At 42.2% G+C, this 20,327-nt stretch overlaps 1 protein-coding gene across 2 annotated transcripts in view; it reads left to right on the forward strand.

Moving 5' to 3' along the window:
• The first annotated feature begins 200 nt into the window (after nt 1-200).
• The window catches only part of LOC126850854 (LIM domain only protein 3-like), a 53,039-nt gene continuing 32,912 nt past the window's right edge, over nt 201-20,327 (forward strand). The window contains exons 1-2 of one of the 2 annotated variants that reach the window (XM_050594256.1): nt 201-406; nt 2,316-2,701. The gene's annotated coding sequence lies outside the window, so the exon portion shown is untranslated. Of the gene's footprint in view, nt 407-2,212; nt 2,702-20,327 lie in introns of those variants that run through there. The other variant, XM_050594255.1, reaches the window with a different exon arrangement.

The raw sequence follows: 20,327 nt of genomic DNA on the forward strand, positions 1-20,327 counted from the left end.
AAATTTTCTAACGAGATAAAAATGTCAACATATAAAGAATAAAAACTTGTAAATCGGAATCTTATAATCAAAACAGAAAATCGCTTCGACAGAGCGAGCAATAACACGAGAAAGTATGAGCGTTTGTTTTGTTTTTTGTTTGACGCATGTTAAGTAACATCGTAAACAAATCAATCAGTAAGTCAGGTGTGTTCGCGACAAGAAATGTATAATACTCATAATATAGTGGTCTTCCTCTACTAAAGTTGAATTTTAATTAAAACCTCGGACATGTGTGTGTGTGTGCGTACATTATAATATGAGACACAGATTACAAATCGAGTGTTTGTTATACGAAAAGCTCGTGCGCGACACGTGGACGCTCTAAAAAAGTTGTCGCAATGAAATATCGTGTCATGCGAAGACGGTATGTCTAATATAATACTTTGTCAGATAACATCGTCTCGAGACACATACGAGAAATGTGTAAATATTGCTAAATCAAAAAGCAAGCTACAATGTCGCCGTACGAAAATTTTAACGAATCGCATCTCAAACTCGCATCCGCGTTTACTTGTGGGGTTCGGCATTCAATTTGGAAAGTAAACATGGGGCGGAGTACGCGCGCGATTTTCTCGCAGTTTTCTCAGAGATATTTCTGCGGATGATTTGCGATAAAAATCCATAGACTTTTCCTCGCAAAACTTAATTAAAGGTTTATCGGCAAGCAATTACGCGTGGGCCGCTCGACGAGAAACGCCGCGACGAGAAGCGATTCCCGATAGTAAATCTTGCTCGACACGATTGAATTTCACGATATTGTGTATCTTTACGGTGGAGAGAGAGAGAGAGAGAGTGCGGGTAGAGGGGGGAGGGGGAGTGCGACGGGGCACAGGCAGGGCGTAGGGTATATAGATAGGTAGGTTGAGTGCGCTAGATTTAATTAGCTGATTATAATGTTTATTTAATTAATATAATTGGCAAAGCCCCGCGAGCGTGTGTAGAGACTTACACAGGCGTCCCGCGGCCATTCCGCCGGCGTTGCATTTAATGACGTCCATTAACGAACATTTACATTAGCAGTAATTATTATCGCGAGGGCGACGTCAGTGCGCGCGAATCGACCGAGGAATTTTCGGGCATTCATTACCGGGTGTGGAGGCCGATAAAAGCGACAATTATACACACCACACACACACACACACCACACACACACACACACACACACACACACACACACACACACACACACACATACACACACACACGTGTGCACATGCACATATATGTGTGTCATGTGTGTGTGTGTATGTGTGTATGCATACATACACACTCTCTCTCTCTCTCTCTCTCTCTCTCGTATGCGCGTGATTATTAACGATATTTTGTTAAACTTTCCTCGCGCGCTACGCCATATAAAACCCGATCGGCGCCAAAATCACTGTTTAACCAATATTCGTTACTTGATATTAATTGAGCGTTTACATCGACGCGATGTTTGTTGTTCGATACCGCTTCCGGCAGCAATATGCAATGTAAATATATATATATATATATATATATATATATATATATATATATATATATATATATATTTATATGCTGGCGGTACAAGTATTTCCATGTTGTAATTTTTGGCGTCGTAAATGGTCGTAAACTTTTCGCGATACATAACATCCACACAAGTTGTTTATGTGTGTCATGTTTACCCAACTTTATGTCAATCTTTCGACGCGACATTTCAAACATTTTCAATTAACATGTTTATAAGACTATCCATTATTTTCAATGCAAGAGAAAAATTTTCGTAATCTAAAATTTCATCATTCGCAAGATTCATACGTGGATTGCTATCGAATTATTATTGTATCTGTAAAAAAAAACAAGAAGCTAGCAATCGACGAATTACACACGGAACGGACCCACGACGGGATCAGATTTCGCTACGCGTGGACGGGCCCGCAGCCGCGCGCACCCCACCGCGTGACGTGATCACCGCTATGACGCAGGGGGGGGAAACGCGGTACACAGCATCCATGTATCGCATAGAGAGATACATATACGTGCGGATTAAAGAGAGAAAGAGAGAGAGAGAGAGAGAGGCCGCGAAAGCGAGACAGAGATAAACACAATACTGCGCGATCGCGCCGCGTCGGGCGCTGCCGGCGAGCATCGGCAGCGCGTCGCGCGTCGCTTCTTCATTTCGCGTCTGACTGCCGTCGCGGACGGACGGTGGAACGAGTCGTCGCCGGCAGCGCGTTTGCGCGCAGCGACGCTGAACGGGTCGCGGCCGGGGGAGAGGGGTACGCCTTGTCTCAGTGCACGACTTGACGCAGCGGCGGACGACACGGGACGACGAATTTCGGACGGCGAATTGAGAGGGGGAGAGAAAGGGAGATCAAAGGAGCCCCGCAAAGTGTGTTCGCGCGCGCGGTCGACTCGACCGAATCTTCGCGTGCTGCGGATCGATTGGCGTGACACATCGGGCCCGCGGAGCAAGTGAGTCCGGATATCGCGGGAATCTTGTTCTTGTGTGAAACGTTACTTCCGCGAATCTCACGCATATTCGCACGGCGACAACGGCGAGGACGTCGACGACGACGAGCTTGTGCTTTATAAGTGCTTCGGACTGCGACCTCGCGTTTACTTCGAGTGGACGACTACCTGTCGCCGGGGATTTCATTGCGCGGATCATCGGCCGGCGACCCTCGTCTTCGCATTGGTGAGTAAATTGAAATTGTGTATCTTGTAACATGAGGAGTGTTTCGCATTTACGAGAGATCAATCTATCATGAATGATCTGACGTTAGTAAGTGAAGGAAATAATGCGATATAATTCGCGGAAAGAATAACGATAATAAGTGATGTAACGGGAGCGATAAACGATGATGAATGGATCCCGGTTATGATTATTTACGCGTAATTCAATCATTAGAACGAATAATATATTGGAATAAGTCATTGCATTTTCAGCTTAATATAAGAAAATTAATGGAATAATCGGAGAGGCGGATTTTATGAGTATTTATTTATATTTTTGCCTTTCGCATTCGCGTAAAGTTGTCTCGACTTGACAACGATTGCGCGCGACTTCAAAGCATTCTGCCGCGCAAGAATCACGTTTCCACATTTTTCATTTTCGCGCGTTTTTGGTAAACATTTATAATTGCATCTTTTTCGTCTCCAAATTGTGATAAATGTTTAAAAAAAGGCGAGTCTGTCGACACATCGATTAGTGCAATGTTACGTCGTAAAAATCAAATTATCAGTTCATGATTATCGTGAATGGATGGACATCGACGGAACGCATTGATTCGCGATATGATCCCGAAAATCGAGACACTCCGCATAATTTGCGTTAATTTACGCTCGCAGCAAGATGCGTTGCATCAAATTACATTTTCGACATTCAATCGATAACGTGCCGCATTTCCTATTGCCCGTCATGAAAATTATATCGAAACGTTTCTACATTCTGATAAAAGTCTACTGCACACTCGTGAAATTTTGACGACAAATTGAAATTCAAATCGCGTCAGCAGTGGTTCTCAATTTACTGCCATATGTATTTTTGTACTTTTTAAACAAGCTATTGTATAGAATGCATACTTAGGCAAAATTTATTGACGTGGTTTTATTTTTAAACTTAGTTCCATTTTTTTTTAATGGAAATTAATTGTTACAGGAAAGTTATTTTTTTCTAAAAACTTGGAAATTTAAATTACGATTAATTTGATAATTAATGATTTAATACGAACACTCAAAAGTATACTTCAACCGATAAACCAATAAACTCTTCAATTTTTACTATCATTACATGCGAATAATACAAATAGAAGTAAACGCGCGACGTGATAAGATCAATCGCGAAGCGCGAGCGGCTCTCGATAGCTCTCAATAAGATCGAAAACGGGCGCACAGCCGGATGAGGAATCAGTGGCGAAACAAGGCACTTACGAAGAGAGGGTAACGTCGGGAGAGAGATTCGCGCGCGGGTTAGGGGGGAGGGGAGGAGAAAGGGGATGATATAGGAAGAATCAACGCGCTCGTGTGCGTGCGCGAGTATACGTATCCGCGCGTGAATCGACGCAGGCGCGTTCGCCGAAATGGAATAGTATGACCGAACTCGAACGAGAAAAGGGAAATAGCGATAGGAAGGGTGAAGGGAATGAGATGGAGGTGCGGTGGTGGAGGTAGAGGAGGAGGAGGAGGAGAGACGCGGAATAGAACGAGGGTGAAAAGGGGAAGGAGGGAGGAAGGCGGAGTGGGCAGAGAAGCAAATGCGGCGTAGGGAACGGGCGTGAAGGGGACGGGGGGTCCAAGGCGTTGCTTGCTTAATTACTAAAAGCTAATCAATTCCGGAGGAAGTAAAGTTTAAATTGCAAACTAAAGTATAGCTACCTTCTCTCCCTCCCCCCCGGACGTAACCCTGCAAAGCGATATTACCGCTCGCTGCATTCTGCAATTAGCCCGTGGTAAATCATTGAAGGAAAATTATGGTCCGCGTATTTGCTTCTGAGCGAGCGGCAGTTTATGCAATTGGAAAAATTAGCGGCGTGGTTTTATCGCTGTTCACAGTTCGATATCCTCTCTTTTTTTCTCTGAAGAATTCCTTTAAATAATACTCTTATTGTTACCGATTTTCTTTTTTATTGCCATACGAGAATTGCAGGAGCGATTTTGAGGATGTATCTAGATTGCGTAGAATATTATGATTTCCTTTTTGAATAAGATCACTTTTTATGCCGAACGATATGACGGTATCTTTTGCACGAAAGCCAACTCAAGTAAGGGTTGTCGGGTTGGCAGCGAGAAACGTGTCGCGGTTCTGAGTGCGGCGAGAGGGAGAACGAAGGAGGGAAGAGGGGGAGTAGGTGAAGGTTGGAAGATGGAGAAGAGGGTAGAATGAAGTATACAGCACTGGAAACAAGCAATAAAATCAATGTCGTTTCCGGCGATTCAATTCGCAAGACACATCGCACAATTTCACATACAATTTTACGGCAGAACGACCACGACTCCTATTTACTTCACGGTCGCCATCCCCCTTTCCTCCCGTTCGTTTTACCGTTCCTCAATTTTGCCTTTACTCCTGTATATGTGTTTTTTTTTTTTTTTTGCAAAATAATTCGAGTTTGCTTATGTTGATCGGTAAGTAAGGGAAAGACTTTTCGAAAAAAAATATTTTATAAGAAAATACATAAAAAATATGATAGGGAGAGAGAATCACTTCATTATTTGATTGATTGATTTATTTCATTAATAATTGATCGCAGACGAATGGTAATTGAGAACGGCATGAGTATCAGAATATTTATGGTTGCTGTTAGTTTATTTCTTTTTATACCGCCTATTTTGCTAAACTCACAGCGAGAAAGCTCATTCGTGATTCTCGAGTTTGGATTATCCCTTGCTCCTTGGCCGGGATCGGATTCTTAATCGGTGAGCACTGGCCGGAAAATAGCCACTTTGCCCTGGCACGAACGGGCGCGAATCTACAAGCGCTTCTATCGCCTGTACTATTGGTTACGAAACAACGGAGAGGACGAGTGGAAAAAGATTTTGATTCGCAAAAATTTTTTTTTTTTTTCTTTGTTCTTTTAAACGAAAAATTAATCGAGCATGGGAAATAGCGAAAAGATCGATTCTACGGTGCGATAATTTTTGAGTGTCCTGTACGATTTTTCAGTGATAAATTTATATTCGAAAATTGGTTTATCGAGCGATTAAAAAATCCTCTTCTGTTCTCTAATTCGTCGGCTTTTTCGTTGTTTGATTTTTTGAGCTTTCTCGCAAAGTGTTAATTTTTGCAAATTAATATCACACGGCGCGCAACGTGATATGATTGCATGTCGTTCAATCGGTCGGTTGCTCTCGCTCTCGTACGTGATAACTCGCGTGCGCATGCCAAGAGAGAAAGAGTGAAAGAGAGAGAGAGAGAGAGAGAGAGAGAGAGAAGCGACCGTGTGCCCCGGACCAATCGATAATATCGGCGGGTAATAAAATTTGAAAGAATGTAATTCCGAGAAAAGTAGAAAACGCAATAACGCTTAATCGTATTTGCAATCTGCATCCTATACTGGCGGAGTCGCGTCGAGCGCGGACGACCACCACCGCCGCGACCGATTCGATCTGCGATGCGGGTATCATAATCGCAGCGCCGCGTAATATCATTTTTATCTGGCTTCGATATCGATTACGTACCTATATACGAGCCCGCATCTCTTCGGACGGCGATCGTCGAATATACGTGTGCCGTAATAATGTAACTGAATACGTGCGCATTACGTGGCATCTCGCCATTTATCTCTCTCTCTCTCTCTCTTTCTGTCTTTTTGTGAATGCAAAATATTTTTATACACATTAATTATCGTACATCTCTGTGGTATATTATGTCTCTGTTCTCTCTCGAATTCCACCGAATCTTTGATAACGCGCGATGGTTTCTTTTTCACACAGCGCTAATTAAACGCACATAAATAACGCTAAGCGAACTATTATTACATTCGCGATATTAGCGTATTACGGTATTACGTATCGCGATATTACAATATCGCAATATGAATATTAATCGCCGACGTATTGTTCGTTCGTGTAATTAAAGTGGACGTTCCATCGAGTTTGAATATTGTATCAATCAATACGGAGCTCGCCTAATTATCTGCTCCCGTTTAGATGATTTTTTGTTGCTTTAGATCGTATTATCACGCATCGGCTCATCAATCGCATAATGATGCAACGCCATTGCGAATGCTTTCGATTGATGTTTCAATATAATAGAAATGACCGATAATACAATTGTCCTGCAATTTAGCATTATTATTAGAGAGATAGAGAGAGAAATAACTCGTACCGAGAATAAATGGCAGGCGGCGGCGGCGATGGGATGAGTTTCCGAAGTAAATTTTCGGGATTTCATTTGGAAAACATAACGTGCCCCGTGCGGTATTTACGGGTTCCATTAGGAAGCTGTCAGTCGGTGATCCTGTGGCGCATCTTCGTGCTGCACATATCCGGTGGTCCGGGGGGTGGAGAGGCGCAACGTACGATGCAGCAGCGGTGCACAGTCCGTGCACCGAGCCCGCTATACGAGACGACACTGTACGTTCCGATGGAGGACAAGCTTATGGGATGGAACGTTCATCCGCGGTGATCCTCAGAGTATCGTTTCTTTCGGCTGACTTCCCAGTTTTCTCTCCCCCGCATAGGCGTCGATCGAAGCGCGAGATGGGTTCGCGGTCGCAACTTGTACATCTCCTGCTCCCCTTTATCTTCGCCGTATAATTTTTTACGATCTACGGCAAATTCCGCGATAAAGAAAACACTAAAAAAATCTATTTTTCGGCGCTTGGATTACGATTCAAATCGCGAGATTCGAATGACGATGCGACTCTATGTTGCCGAGCGTTCTCTATGAATGAAACATCTCGACTGCCGATGGTTCACGATTTTCCTGGAATTCGAGAGATTTCGGCCCGCTACCAATTTGTGCTACCAAATCCAATTACGGTTACGATCGGGCAAAAAATAACACTACATGATGACACGTGTGTTTTTGAGCGTTTTTCGCCCACCTGAAATAACTCGACTACCGCTGCCCGGGTTGTTACGAAATTTGATATCCCGCGGAGAGCCTCGCCGCAGTTCGACGTCACGAGATCGAAGGCATCACTAATAAAAATGTTTCCAGGAATGGCCCCAATTCGAATAGTTTGATTGTCTATTATGGCTTCGTCTTTTTTTTTTATTTTTATTTAGCGGCGTGTTACATACGCGAAGAGTGGCTGCACTACTCGATTGAACTTAAATTAGTCGCAAAACAATTTATCGCGCCAATGGATATCTCTTTTTCGTTTGACACGATTGTAAATAGTGTCCATAGCTCTGCTTTGTAGACATCGATTACTCGATATCGTCGGCTAACTGCACGATCTTTATTGGAAGTAATTGATCATTGATACGAGAGCACATCATAAGAAGATTTAAATTCACTTTTATTAAGAACATCATTTTTTAAAGGTTTCCATAATTTATAAAAATAACGAGCTCTAAAATTTACAATTTATTTGACGATTCTTTTTTTTTTTTTTTAGATATTGAGTTAAAGTTGTATTTTGTATTAAATGTTTATGTGTACAATAAGGCTATATTTTTTATTCAATATTGAATAAATGTTAGAGAGGATGTAGTCTTTTTTGCTGCTTTACCGCTCATGCCACGTCATTTTGTTTTCAATTCTCTTGTTTTAATTTGCTATACACAAAAATATATATTTATCCGCGAGATGGAAAGTACTGTAATCGGTTAAGTCTTCTGAAATATTCACGAAAACGCGATCGATTAGCTATCGAGTGTTGCGTTATTACCGGGCAGTGCGTATTCTGGATAACTAATAAGTAATTAGGAATTCACACGACGAATTGTTACGCTCATAACAAATGATCTTCATGAGATGGCGCTTTTCATGCGCGCTCGACATGACTTTATTAATTTACGTAATGATTAATGCGACCGTGATAATTAGTTGATATTACCTAGATCATTTTATTCTTGTAAACGCGTGTAAGTTTCGCGAGCGCGTATATGATATTACGCAAATCGTCATCGGTTTCCCACCGTCGTTAAAAAAAAAAAAAACTCGCTTTTTGTCGCATCAGAGTTCAGGTCGATCGTCGACGTTGTCGGATGCGATGGCCCGATATAGAATATTAATTTTCGCTAACTCACCAACCTCTCACCTCTCCCTCTCGCGTCGATCCGTTTTCCTCCTCCCTACTCTCCTCCTCTTCCCCGCCACTCCTTCGTCACAATTCCGTGTCCCGTCCCGTCCCGTAGTACAATGTTTTCCAATTAACTTTATTCGAAATCGAGCGAACCGCCGCGCCGTTTCCCCCTCTTCCCCCCTCCCCCCCCTCGCACCCAGTCGCACCCCCTTATTCGCTACACTCGGTCGTAATAGCCGGATTCCATGTACAGAAAAATTTACGAAATACTAAAATATCGAAAATCCAAAGCGTGGTATTTCGTAAAAATGCGCTTGATTTTCGTCCTACGAAAATAAAAGCGAAAGACCGATTTTTTTGTATTCTGTTGCTTTTCGTAATGATTTAAATAAAAAAAAACAAAAACCACCTCGGAAAATATTACATTGATATATTTATTAATATTTTCTTTTGCAAAGAGTGCGTCTCTCTAACTTTTATTAACGATAACTGACGTCAGTGAGCATTCAACAATCGACCTTAAATTCATCAGTTGATTAGCACGTCCCACCCGACAGAGATGTGTCATAGTTACCTCGGGCGGAAGTCCTGTATTATTTCACTCGCGCGAGGTGATATAAAGTTAATGATATTTGGTGCCGTCACGTTCCAAAAGTTAATTCGTTCTCGGTATTAATACGGCGAGTGCATCCCCGATAATGAGATTGCGTTGTGTGAGGGGACGGATATAAGAGGTAGGTTATAAAGCTGGATCGTAATAACGTATTGTCTGGCCAGCCAGCGCGCTTGTCTATCGAAAACGAAACAACTCGTTGCGTATTATCGTAATCCAATACATCAAAAGAAAAGATTTGCAATTCAATCTTGTATTAGTAATATTAATCATACATAATTTTTTAAGGCTAAATTATATTTGGAAATCTTATTTGAATTTAATATCTGGGTTGATATATCATATATCGTATATACTTAAATTATTAAATGAAGAATACGTGTTTTATATATAAAAAAAAAAAAAAAATTTATTATATATAAAGTATTAAATATAATTTTCAATATAATTTTATAATAAATATCTGTAAATAATCTTTGTTCAATCTTTAAATGTTTTAACAATAATAATAACGTTTACATTAAAAGATTAAAGAAGCAAATGTATATATGCCACGATATTCACTTTCTATTATTACATTTTACATAATTTGATATTCGATATTTCGCGTTATATACAATGATGCAATTTTTAGATATAAAATTTTTGGATATCAAATCAACAAACTTGTTTACTTGATAATTTTAATATTTGAGATTTAAAAAAATATAAATTGTATGATATTGACATTATAATTATAGCGAACGAATTAAACAAGATGTTCCCCAACTCGATGGCTCTCGAAACATGAATGACTCATTTGGAGCGTTGTCAACACTCCGCGCGCGAATAAAGTATTAATAAATCATAGCCGCAACTCGTAATCGCAATTTCTTTCGGAACCTCTATGACGCGACTGGTGGACTAAAAAGCGCGCCTTTCAAGTCTAATGCACGGACCTCATAAATTGAGGCGGTTTCTTGTCGGTGGGCCAGGCGATGCGACGGTCCGGCCGTTTTTAGTTCCGCTCCGCTGCTATTATTGCGCCATGCTTATAGGTCAGAAATCCGCTCTTGTACGGGAAGATATTTATACGCTATTCCATTTGGGGCAATCATGGATGAAACAAGTTGGAGAGGATCCTCGCATTGCGACACATAAATTATGCGCGTTTGCGTCGTACATTCTTCGCTTCCGGATACCTTTATGCAAAAATTTTCATTTCTTCTATTCCATTTTTTTTCTTATCTACTAAGAAATTTTAACCCGCATATTTGAAAAAATTCATCTGTCATAATTTCAAGTTTTTATGATCCGATTGCATCTTATACGTAAAGTAATTTTTAATAAACGGATATTAATATTCTTGCATCTTATTCGCATTCTTCTTTTTATTTCATTTAGAAATTAAAAATCTTGTCATATGAAATTATATGTAATTTTTCAAATTAATCCGGAGCATCTCTTTATTTGTTGTACAAGAATTATGTGACATTGATTGAAAGCATTGCCCGATTTAAAATATAGCCGCGATGTATTAGTCAATTATGCATGATCCGATAAAAAACGGTATTGACGTTGCCGGTATGTATTGTAGCCAATGTGTTAATTAGACAGGTTTTCTTATACGATCTGGACCGCAATTACCGGTTTCGCTCCTCTTCTTCCTTCCCACGGCATCGCGAAACGATCCATCGAAGCGTTTGTCGGTCTCGTCCAAGAACCATTCCGCTTCTTCCGTGAAAAAGAGAGACGTGACCGGCCGTTCGGAAAGATTCAGATAATTACTTTCGCTTCTCGGGCGCACGCTTCGACGAGTCCGAATCCGAAACAACCGTATCTTGCGGTCATGAATTTAATTAAATATTTTCGTGGCCGAATGTGTCCGTTCGGTCGCGATTATCTCGCTGTTCTTTCGCGCGCGGAGACGAGGCAATTTACTTTTTTAATCTCCGTAATGAATTAAACGCTTTCTCTCCCCTCGGTCTGGCTGCTCCCGCGGTGGCGGCCTCACTCCAATTTTGTCGCTTCCTCCTCTCGCCCACTGTACGGTACTCAATTCCGTTCTGCCCCCCTCTCCCTCTCGCCACGCTACTGTATTAGCTTTTCCGATTGATTCTTCGTTGCCCATTGAGCTTTGTCGGTCGCGATAGATATGCACGCGTGCAGCTGTAGAGCGATATTGGTTGAAAACGCGATCATACGCGCCAACCGCAATCTGGTTAAGAGAAAAAAAAAGCATAATTTTTGCGAAAAGGAAGAAAAATGAAACGATTTCTGCTTAAATTTGTGCACTAAGAGATGGCAAATGCAATTTAAGAATTGTCAAAATAGGATTCTGAATAGTATTTGTATAGAATGTTTGACGGATCACGATATAATTGACGAATTCGTTGATCGATTTTCAAATCAATTTTTCCTTAACAAGAATATTAAAGGAGTTTTTAAATTATGAGCGATTGAAAATGAAGAAAACTTTTTGAAAAGCGAGTTTCAAAGTAGTGTGAAAAGGTAGTAAAAACTTATTTCTCATTTAATTTCAAATAAACTACTTAAACAAAATTTTAATTTGAGAATTAATTACAAAATTATTTAATACTGAAAATTGAAAACTTATATTAAATGACTTTTCTCGACACAGCTAAGCAAAAAATTGGATCAAACACGTTGATAAAAATATCTATAAAAATATCTATGAAAAATAATCTTAGATGTATAAATATTGCAAATTTAAAAACCCTTTTTAAAAAAAGATTCCTATCTTTTTATTTATCTTTTATCATATAATAAATATATAGATCTCTTTCTTCTGTCATTAAGGTTTGACTAATTTTTACAATGAATCACGATCTTTATTTCATCGATTGTAAAATTGGCTCTACATCATAGTGTTGCCGTTACTTGCTCGATTAATCTCCCCAACGCGAAATCGGTACTTTTCAATGCACTCGGCGATGGAGATAGAGAAAGAGAGAGAAAACCGTGTCGAGTATATACGTCGCAATGTTCCCTTCCACTCTCTCTCTCTCTCTCTCTCTCTCTCTCTCTGTACTCGGGATAACAATCGGAGTAACCAGCGGGAAACCACGAGGGAAGACAGTAAAAGTGGCTGTGCGTCGAGAGCGCGCGCGTTTCCACCCTCGCCGCGGAATCTAATTTTGTCGAATGTCATCCCGGAGACTCGGCTCGGCGCGGTGGTGCAGTCGATCTGCATTCGAGCGCTCGAATCGCTCGATAGCGATTTTCAGCTAGCGTCGAGGGAAAGGATGAGGATGCAGGGAGAGGCGGGTGTATCGGGGACTTGAAATGGTGGAGGGGGATGCGCTGTCCGTTTTCCCGAGGAGAGCGCGCCCCGTCGAAGTATCGAGCCCACGGATCGTGGTGCCGGCTATAATATATTTTTTATCTGATCGAGGGGATCGTCTTTATGGAGGGTGTTCTGTGCAGGCTCCGGGCAGCGACGATGTGTACCGGGTAGCGCAGAGGTACGTATTATCGCGACCATTTCGCGTACAGGGAAAGTTTAAAAATACGGATGGCTGATTCTAATATCGAGCGCAAAAATGTCAATGTCAAAGAGTACTCTTTATCCGGGAAATATCAATATCTCGGTAGTCTCGTTACATCATGCTTGCGCTTTCTAACTTGCGTTAAAGCATGTGGACGTACTTTAACTCCGATCCGTAATCCCGCATCCACTCGGGACGCGCGTACTCTGTGGACTTTCGTGAGTTGCGCGTGTTTGCGTACGCAACCGCGTATTAGGGATGGTATATGTACTGATGGCTGCTGTTTCCCAAGCGCTAATGCGGGTGAGCAACCCTTTGAGCTACGAAAATTCGTCGCGAACTTAAAAGCATACGAGAGTGCTCGGCACGGATGAGCTGAGCCGTTTGCAGAGATGTGAGAGCCAGATTTATTAAAAGAAATTGCAAAAAGAAAAGAAATGAAAGAAAATAAAAACACAATGTTGTTGCATATCGCGCGATAAATCAAATAATAATTTTATCTTTTCTAACGAAGTCTCTAAAATATATTGCGGGTTCGCTTTTAAACACGTGTGTCTCGTGAAAAATTGAAAGGTGCTTTCAAGATTCGCGCGGATTTTGTACTATTAGATTTCTCGCATAAATCCGACTTTTGAGAGCGGACGCTATGGCAGCAATGACGTCGACGAGAGGAATCTACCGGGTGATACGCGAGCGTATAGGAAAACCCTGAGGGTGAAACAGAATGGGCGGGGGGAGGGAAGAGGGGGACACGCGGAGGACAGACGGAGATGGCGGATAGCCGCGGGTGGGGATCGCGGCGGCTTCACTAAGGGGGTAACTGGCGGGAGAGGGGGACGTTCGGTATAGGGGATTGAAAAGCAATTTCCCCGCGACGGGGATGCGCGGGATGTGGGCCGAGCTTTATATTAATGATCCAGATATATTATCGGACGTGACCGAAATTGCTGTCAAAAAACTCGGATATTGGAGCGAGTCGAGATCGCGAGACGGCCGCTCCGCTCGTTCTCTTCCTCTACGTTTATGTGTACGTATATATATACACACACACACACACACGCATACACATATAAGACTTACACACGAGCGACGCTACTTGTGGAAAATAGCATCGATCAAATAGCGCGGGAAAAGTCGGGACTTCACGGCCGTTTAGGCGTTTTTGCTCGTACTTGCAACAAAACTGTCACGACAGCGATAGATCATTCCCAAGCATTCTATTGAGAACACTCAATCCTACCCTGATTATGTCTCTATGTTTTATGAGATTAGTATCAAAATTTTATGACAAGAAAAATATATCTATATATCTTTTTATTATCAATAGCGTAATAATGGCTGAGAAAAAATTTCCTCGGACATTATTTTACATTTATCAATTTTATTGTACAATTAATTAATTTCTCGAAAGTGTTCTGTTTTTATTTAAAGAAGACAAACATTTTTTGTAACGCGCGAGATACTCTTATAATGCTTATCGAATCCGAGCGTGCGTGTCGAGCATGCTGGAAGGCTCATTTCAAGAGACATCGCTTATGCGGGTACGTTAAGTAGGAAAACCTGTCTTGCCACATGCGTATCCGGACTATGTCTCATGCGAGTCTGTGATAAGCAGCTGCAACATTCGCAGCGCTTGCGAGAGCCTCAAAGAGATAACGCTTACGCATATGTATATCCCCTATACGGCATAGGGCTTCGTAACATCCATATCCCCTTGCCGGCGAAGATAGCCCGACGATTAGCGATTAAGTTCATTACGCTCGTTAATGAACTTTTTAACGTAATGAGAACGATGTGGGGCCGGTAATTGACCGTCGTCAAAGAGATAACATTTGCGCACTCATACTTCGAGAGTATTATGTCTTTGCCTGTGAACGTATCTTTGTAAATGTTAATATAAATTAATTACCGAAAGTTTATTTTAATCAATGTTTATGTAGCATAATCAACGATTTTTATTTGATATATCTATTGTATACATTTTTCTGAATACTATTAAAAAATGTACGAGCATAGATATAATTATCGCTTCAACTCCATTACGCTTCCATCAATTTTTTAACTGCATTCGAAAAAATTTTACACGATATGAGGAAATCGGATCAAAATCATGTAATAACGAACCTTTCGACATAATAAATGTATTATATATATTGACGTTTCAATCTTTTGAAATGCAATAACACTTGAATCAGAATATAAAAATATGTAAAAAAAGAAAAAATAATCAGATTTTAGTCGTTATTACATAAAATGTATCATTATACGAGACACATCTATGAAATCTTTTACGAGAGGATTCCGGTACAATGCGGAAGCGTTTCTAAATGGTCGATTATTCTATAATGCGGTATCGATTATGTCACTATTGGTGATATTATGGGGATTCGATTTGTGGGTCGGTCAGTCGGTCATTACACGAGCGGATATAATCGCGTCTGAGTTAGTAACGCCGCAATCTCGATTCCGGATCCCAAAGATCGCTTTTCGTTGGTCCCTATTTACATAGCGGAATACACGAACTTGTTAATACAGTCCCCGTTGACCGCCGTCAGGTCGTCGGTTGGGTAACTGGAGCTCGTCTGTCCACCCGGTTGAATCGGACGCTCCATCCATGGCGTTCATCAACACGCGGGGGGAGGGATCGACGAGAAGGGGCGCTGCCGTGAGTTAACTCGCGGTCCACGGTAAGATGCTTGGATAGGCGTAGCTCGGGAATTTCCATATCTCGGGGTGATTGTAATGCACATTTATTAGCTGGTAACGAGAACGGGCCGGAATTAACATTTGTCAGGGCCAGGTCGCCCCGACAAGTATTTATATTTATGGCCGCTGTCCCTTAATGCGATTAGCACGACTACGTGTTCCTCCCTTTGTCAGCTTGTCGTGTTCGTGTGCGTTGAAAGGCTTCCGTCTATTCTAGCCAATCAAGTCTTGGCAAGCTGGACACACGCGTATATCGAGGTACACGCTTTTAAGAGGTATCGTAAGTCGAAAGGTAAGTCGACGTTAACTAACGTCGTCAGCATTCACGTCTTCATAAATTGTCAATCGCGACGCTTTTATTATTTCGTTAAGACATATTCAACGAGAGAGAAGATTGATAAATAAATTGCTCTTCCCTTCTTCAATTTAATTCATCGGGTCTTTTGCATTTAGGCGATTCATTCGTAATGCAAACGCAAAAAATTTTCTAATCATTTATTTTTAGACATCAAAAATTTCTTTGTTCGTATATATTTTTGCGTGATTTAAACCCTAATTCCTAATGGATCCAAATAAACTTGTTTCGCGACGGACGCGTCTAATCCGATTGATTGTTTCCATCAAGCAAAATGCATTCCGATGGAAGCCTCCCGTCCGTGATAGCTATAGCTGAAATGTACGTCGAGTCGACGTATCACGGGCGACAGTAAACTTCCACTATCGTTGAGTGCACAAAAACCGATCCTGCCGGGGCGAAGTAGTAAGGGAGACTCTTCGACCGGCACTTTGCGCGACGTTCTGCAGCAGCAGCAGTAGCGTCGTCGTCCTCTCGCGTGGAAATCGAACGTGGCGTGGCGAGGCTGAATCGAATGACGGAGGAGTGTGAGATACTGGGGATGGATGGATGTGTCGGTAAGAGCGGATGGGAAAAGACGGAGGGACGTGGGGATGAGAGTGGGTGAAAGTGGTTTGTCGAACAGTGCGAGCCACCAGACGCGGCTTGGCGCAAGCGGGGTAAAAGGGAGAGAGGAAAAAAAAAAGAAGATAAAAGCTACTGTAGAAGATAAAATAATAATAGCGCGATAATGTAAGATGGGAGGCGGCTGAAAAGAACGCGTTCCGGCTCTTACCGGATTGACAGCCCGCATTAAACTCCGTACTCTGGTGACTACGATTATTAGAGAAATGCAAGTTTTCGAATTTTCGGAAGAAAAATATTAGAAATTTTTTAACGAGAAGGAAAAATGTAAATTGAAAGAGTCGGTTTAATGAAAATTTAATATCGTTGTCATTTTATGTTATAATTCGCATAATCGTAAGAATTTTTAAATAATTAAGCTTTAAATTATTTAAAAAAATCTGTTTTTGAAATACATTAAAGATTTTCCATTACCATTTATCATTTACGAGAAAACAACAACAAGAGTAATTTTATACAAGTAACACAAAGAAATAATGTAACATTATCGAAGATAGGAAATTGGTACATGGTTAAGTACGTAATCGCCATAAAAGGGAAGGGAACTACGTGCATCGCATTAGCCAGACCGGAATTCAAGTGCGTTGCTACTCGAACCTCAAAGGTTCGCAAATTCTGAACGGGGGAGCACGAAGCAACGGCTCCGTAGAGCAGCAACTGAGAATGGAAGTGATTCTACGTGCAGTCGCACCGAGGGGCACGAGAGCCCTCGGAGATCAGTAGGTTGGTTAGGTGGCCGAGGGCTGTGGGTAGGGCTGCGTCTGTACTTAGTTAGCGGACAATGCGGCCTCTAATGAACAGCCGGGGGCGCCCGACAACACGCGCGGCTTGGCGCCCCGACGACGGAGCAACCAGTGGTGCGCGTCGACCGGTTGTGCGCGAGACCTTCCGAGAGATCGCAATACACGTTATTATACCACGACGTCAACGCTCGTTAATGTGAGACACTAGAGAATCGTAACGCGAATCGTTAACGTGTGTTCCGCGCGGAGCATAATAAAATCGTCTCGCCCATTTTTGTGCAATGTTCACCTCGTTACACCTCGTTCACTGTCACCACATTAACGCAACGATCGTTCGAGCTGTGTCTCTAGTGGAGATATGCGTTTAATCGACCGATGCGCCGCAGGTCATGGATTAATCAAAGAGTTGGATAAGATTCTTAACCCACACGCATTACAAATTCTCTATTAACGTTTTAATAAAAAACATTCAAGTTTAATTTAATATCTTTCATCAAGCACGCAATGTATCTCTGATGGAAATTTAGATACTGAATCTCATTAAAGACTTACAGTCTCGTTTTCAATCTCGCGGCTTAGCACGTGCCGTTACGAAGTCTTTTAATAGTTACCCATAATGGAGAGAAGAAAATTGACGGGCCGGGAAAAATATTACCGTTGCCGTGGAGCTCAGCGTGGAGCGCGCGCGCGCAATATCGACTCGATAGAGAATTAGAGAGACGGAAAAAAGCGCGACGCGGAATGGGCGGGATTGAGTATCACTGGCTGCCGCGACGGTCGTAATTAGATTCAATTGTCTCGCGTTAAATCAGTGACTGCGCCTCGCCGCGTCGTCGGTACCCCATCCCGCGCGCCTGTCCGCCGTCGTCCTCTAACTCCTACGTCTCATTGAAATAACTCGGCCGCGATGTTACGTACGTACGTACGTACGTACGTAACGTACGGAAAATCGAGCTTTGGCGCACCGAAGACTTGAAAGAAGGTTCCGTCGTCCGCGCGTCAAAAAGGTACCGATTCTTCGCCGCGCTTCTTTGTTACGACGTTCGATTTCGTCCGCTTGCGAATCGCATTACGTTTTTCCATCTGGTGCGTAAATAATAGCGCGGCAATGTCCTCATCAGTTGCAGCTATCTGCAACTTTCTCTTTGTCGCAAGCGACTGACGCGCGCAAAAGCGATCTCATTAAAAACGATTTCCGATTAAAATAATAAATGTTAATAAAAGAAAGACGGTAAAATATAATGTAACGGTATAGTAATGTGTAAAAGTATCGAGAGATTCTTGAAGATTGTCGAATATAAAATGCAATCTTTACGGATTATAATTTTAGATGAAACGCGTAGATTGGCACATACCGAAACGACCGTCGATGGGGCTTCATGCGGGTCATTTAAGAACCCGCGTCGTTCTCCTCCTCGAGAAAAATTCTTTTGTACGGCAATTTAACGGAAATCAGCGTTAACGATCCGAATTGAAGTCATCAGGAGAGAAACGCCGGTTGGGGGAAGGCGAGGGAGGAGGAGGAGGGAGGGGAGGGTCGGGAATCGATTCGACGACAACGTGCGGCGTCGAGAATATGCCATTCCATTCGGATCTCTCGAGTGGAATTAATAAGAGCGAATTAATAACGAAACATACCCCCCGCGCGTAACGGAGGTCCTCGCCCCCTCAGCCCTCTTTCGCCATCCATGTTTTTATCGGCTTAATCTCTTTACGTGCGGCCACTCGGCACTCGTCTACAAAAGCGGAAGACTTTTGCAACGAGAACTCGCCCCGAGTTTAATGAAAATAGTTCTTACGTTTTTACCTCTCGGGGATCTCAGTCGGCCGTGAAGAACGAAGGAGAAGGGGATCGAGGGACGAGAGGGGACTTACGCGTGGCCTCTTAACGAAGATTCTAATTAAGCGAGTCTTTTATTAGCCACCGTTCTCTCCTCGCGATTCCCGATTTTCTATACACAAACTCTTATGGTAGTGTGTGGAAGTATCGACATTTACTACTAGAATAGTATTCTCTGAAAGCCGCAGATGAAAAGAGTGTCGAGGAAAAAAAGAACGGAAAAGCGTTTCGAGATACTGTATATTTTTATTATAAATCTGTCTCGTTCGCTTCTTTTCGATTACGTGTCGTACAAGTGTGTCGTATGTTTACATCAATTTCGATCTTTGCGATTTTAAAAATGTTATCACGATATCTTGAACTTCTGATTGAGCGATTTTAAGAAGATACTTTGCGTTGGATATTTTGTTAAAAATTGTAGACTGTAAAAGCTGATTTGTTTCTTACTTTTTCTCCTACATGTGCTCTATTCATCTTACATCGCAATATTTATCAATTTATTACATCGTTGTATTATCTGTCACGTATAACGTTTTTCTGAAAACGCAAAATTAGCGCGTTACTTCCGCCTCGTCCGTGTTTTTTTCGCGAAGGGAGCCAGAGAAGAGGGCAGCTGAAAGAGAGAGGGACGCTACTAACGGCCACGACGGAATTTCCATAATTCCAGCTTACAGAAAACGACAGGTTTTAGCGTTGATGTTCAGTTTGTACCGGGTGTATTATTTTAAGTGGTGCAGTCTGTATAATTCAAGACTTGTGGTGCACGGACAAGATGAAAGACGAGAAGGACGAGCGTGAGAATTGGAGAGAGAAAGAGAGACAGGATAGAAAGTAGGAGAGAAAGAGAGACCTAGGAATGGAAAAGGGAGACAGAGAGAAAGATCGAGCGAGAGAGAGCGAGCGAGAGAGAGAGAGAGAGAGAGAGAGAAGAATGGAGAAATTGAGGGTGTGGGAGAAGGTCGACGCGATAATGGCATCGTCGTGTCGCCAGCCTCAAGCCCCAGTGATCCTCAATCGCGCGAATTCGTTCACCGGATGCGCGTCATACGCATAGGCACTTTAACACATGGAAGTAAAATCCCGGAGCGCGAGGGAATTGCCTCGTCATGCGGTAAACATGGTTGTCTCGATGAAGCAAGATTCTAAATTAATAGACGAACGCATGGAAGAGCGATTCGAAATAAACACGTTCGAACGCGGGAACGCCACGTGGTGCGCTTTCGCAGGATGCCTCGAGATCGACTAGTTCTTGTGCA

This window comes from Cataglyphis hispanica, chromosome 7 (assembly GCF_021464435.1).
Source record: "Cataglyphis hispanica isolate Lineage 1 chromosome 7, ULB_Chis1_1.0, whole genome shotgun sequence".
Classification (NCBI taxonomy): domain Eukaryota; kingdom Metazoa; phylum Arthropoda; class Insecta; order Hymenoptera; family Formicidae; genus Cataglyphis; species Cataglyphis hispanica.